This window comes from Myodes glareolus, chromosome 22 (assembly GCF_982192425.1).
Source record: "Myodes glareolus chromosome 22, mMyoGla1.1, whole genome shotgun sequence".
NCBI classification, from domain to species: Eukaryota; Metazoa; Chordata; class Mammalia; order Rodentia; family Cricetidae; genus Myodes; species Myodes glareolus.
Genome location: NC_142047.1, coordinates 12,912,626 through 12,916,284, shown reverse-complemented (window position 1 = coordinate 12,916,284; position 3,659 = coordinate 12,912,626). Strand labels below are relative to the sequence as shown.

General features: G+C 47.2%; 1 long non-coding RNA gene across 1 annotated transcript; it reads left to right on the top strand.

Annotated features, from left to right (window-relative positions):
* The first annotated feature begins 553 nt into the window (after nucleotides 1–553).
* On the top strand, nucleotides 554–2,896 carry LOC148118436 (uncharacterized). Its single transcript, XR_015736042.1, has 3 exons — nucleotides 554–703; nucleotides 2,413–2,479; nucleotides 2,732–2,896. It is a non-coding gene; the product is annotated as an uncharacterized LOC148118436 (long non-coding RNA).
* The last annotated feature ends 763 nt before the right edge of the window (nucleotides 2,897–3,659 follow it).

Below are 3,659 nucleotides of genomic sequence, written 5' to 3'. Positions count from 1 at the left end.
ACCACCTGTAACTCCAGTTCCAGGTAATCCAAAGCCATCTTCTGACCTCCTTGGGCACCAGACATATGCATGGTGTCCATATATATGTGCAGGCAAAACACTTATAAAATAAAATTTTAAAAATATAAAAAACTTCTAAGAAAAATAAATTAAAAATATCTAAACTATTGCTATTTCTGAAATGACAGTCTTTCTATGATCACTTGCTTTTACCAAAAAAATGTGCATTTTTTGAGGCTAATACTTTGTTTTTGTGGATTCATTTAGATTTGCAGAAGGTTTGCTGAGCTGGCATTGTTTCCCACGAGCCCTCCTGCATTCTCTTTCCTGTGCTCAACAATCGAGGCTACTAACCACCAATATCATACAGGTTTCTCCAAGGCCCTTCTGTTCTAGGATGCTGACGTATGTCTAGACAGCGTGTGTCCTGCAGCTCCTCATTACTGCTGCCTGAAGGACACAGCCCTACCGTGTGTGTGTGTGTGTGTGTGTCTGTGTGTTTTAAGTTGTTGTTTGAAACAGGGTCTTGATTTGAAATCCAGCATGGCCTTGAACTCTGTATTATCCTGACTTAGTCTCTGAGCTATCATGACCTTTCACCCTCTTTTACAGTTTTTTTTTAATCAACTTTGATACAAGCAACAGTCATCTGGGAAGAGGGAACCTCACTTGAGAAAAATGCCCTCATCAGTTTGGCCTGTAGGTAAGTTTGTGAGGACATCTTCTTGATTAATCACTGATGTGGGAAGGTCCATCCCACGGCGGATGGTGCCACCCGTGGGCAGATAGCCCTGGGTTCTGTCAGAAAACAGGCTGAGAGAGCTGGGGAAGTAAGCAGAAAGTATGGCTTCTGCCTTAGTTCTTTAGCGCCTGCTCTGACTTCATGAGGAACTGTAATCTCTATGTTGAAATGAATGCATTTTGCCCCAAGTAGCTTTTGCTCATGGTGTTTATCCCAACACTAGGAAGCAACTAATACAACGTGCTTGTTTTGATGATCTTCCTCACCCTGGGAAAAGCTCCTGCATATCATTGACAAGGGCAGGGTTTCTCATCATTTTGCTGGGGTGGAACAAAACCTCCTCTCTCCAGAAAAAAGGAACCTAGTAGAGGGGACAACCCAGATCTAAGTTCCCCTGGAGAGAGGGCTTATCTGTCCTTCCCCTACCTACCAGACCTGGCAGTGTTTAAGGCAGCAGAGCTGCCAAGTTGGGGTCCCTGGGGTAGCCACCACCTTCAGGCTTCTTTCCTAAAAGGTTCAAATTCATAGCTAATCATGGCTGATTGATAACAATGTGCATTGCCCTCGGAGATGACAAAGGACCATTCTTCATGTCACAGTGCCTTATCGTACAGTGCTGGGCAGTGCCTGGGCCAGCGTCAGCAGCCCTGGGTGGCACCAACACCATGCCCATTCCACAGCCTAGGAAGTAATGAAACAGACTGACTCAGGTCCTGTCCCGATGCCATCACAAGCTCCCACTCTTACTATGGCCTGCCTTGCATTATCTTCTAGCCCCGAGTCTCCTGTGTACAAATGAGGAAATCAGAGCCCTAGAGGGCCTGCTGTCAGTCCTCTCTGAGGGGTTTTGATCAACTTGACACAGCCCAGAAGGACCTGGGAAGAGAGCTTTGATGAGGGATTGTCTAAATTGGGTTAGCCTGTGGCTATGCCGGTGAAAGCTGGTCTTAATTAAATTATCTGTTTGGAAAGACCCAGCTCACCAAGAGAGTCCTGACTGTATGCAGAAATCAAGCAGAGAATAGGTAAGCAAGCCAGCTAGCTGAGCAGGGAGCATGCATGCATTCGTTTCTCACTACTCTTAACTGTGGAAGTGATGTGACCAGCTGCGTCATGTTCCTGTCATTGTGACTCCCCACCATGGTGGACGACAGCCAGTTGAAATAAACCCTTTCTCTCCTAAGGTGCTTTGTTAGTATATATATATACACGTGTGTGTGTGTGTGTGTGTGTGTGTGTGTGTGTGTATAATCATAGTAACAGAAATGAAATGGCAATAATGGTTCAGCATGGGTCAGTGATGGGTTACATGTGATGGGTAACCAGCTCAAGCAGATGGTAACCACATACAGGTCTGTATAGACAGAGCCTTTTCCCAGCACTGGGGCCCTGGACCCCAGTCCCTTAGCTTCCTGCAAACGTGTGGCCAGACCTCCCAGAGAAACATCAGCAGGGTGTGAGGACCACACAGCTCCTCACAGGGCACTGGACAGCCAATAGCTTGGAGCCTGCATGACGCAGGAGGCCAGGCACAGCGGAGGAGCCTGTAAAGTCACCAACTTCCCTTTTACAAGGAGGAGACCCAGTTCCCACTATGAAGCTCTTCTTTCTGTTTTGAGCTGTTCTACCTCTTGGCAAAGAGATTGACTAAGTCCTGCCTTTTCCTTCAGACTTAGTTCAGTGTCCTCGACCACACAGAATGGGAGGAGCTTCAACCACCTCTCTTGTGATGCTCAGGTGAGTGCCCTCTACCCACAAGCAGCCTCAAGATCAGTTCACCCACTATCCAGCTGTTGATGTGAAATCTGACATACCCCCATAGGCTCACATTCTGAACACTAGTTCTCCAGTAGTAAACACTATGGCTCCTCTATGGAACTTTAGGAGGCAGAAGTCGGTTGTCTTAATCAATGTTCCATTGCTGTGAAGAGACACCATGGCCACAGCAACTCTTATAATGGAAAATATTAAATTGGGGCTGGCTTCCAGGTTCATCATGACAGGAAGTATAGCGGCATGTGGGCAGGCATGATGCTGGAGAGTAGCCGAGAGTTCTCTATCAAGATCTGCAGCCAGGAAGCAGAAAGAGATACTTCCTCCAACAAGGACACACCTTCTAATCCAATGGTTCTCAACGTTTGGACTGTGACCCCTTTGCAAGTAAGTGTAATATACACAAAAGTTAAAACAAATGAGAAAAGAGTGGCTGGGTGGTGGTGGCACATGCCTTTAATCCCAGCACTCAGGAGGCAGAGGCAGGTGGATCTCTGAGTTCAAGGCCAGCCTGGTCTACAGAGCAAGTTCCAGGACAGTCAGGACTGTTACATAGAGAAAATCTGTCTGAAATACATAAATGTGTGTGTGTGTGTGTGTGTATGTGTGTATGTGTGTGTGTATACACACACATATATATGTATGTATGTGTATAGATAGATAGATAGATAGATAGATAGATAGATAGATAGATAGATAGAGGCACCTAATTCCTGCTCCCTGTGATAAGAACAGCCTCTGCCACAAGCCCCTGCCCCTGTGAGCCAAACTGCCTTCTGGTGTCTCCTTTGCCATAACAATCAAAACTCCCCTTCCCTTAGGTTGTGCCTGCAGGCACTCTGCTCACAACACAGGACAGGAAGCAATGGGCCAGCCCAGCCCAGCCAGCCCACTGTCCCAGCCTGAGCTCTTCCACCCCCTTCCTTCCCCTTGCTGCTGTCCCACTCTTTGTGGCTTGCAATGTAGTTTCCTGAGAATTCAGCAAAGAATCGCTGCAGAGGAAGGTAGATGGTCATGCGTGTGCCACCACCCAGGGACTTGTATCCTTAGATGAATGGGAAATTGCAGGTCGGGCCTGGTACCCAATGTCTGTAACCCTGGAGGTAGGGAGGTGGAAGAAGGAGAATGAGCGGTTCGAGGTCAG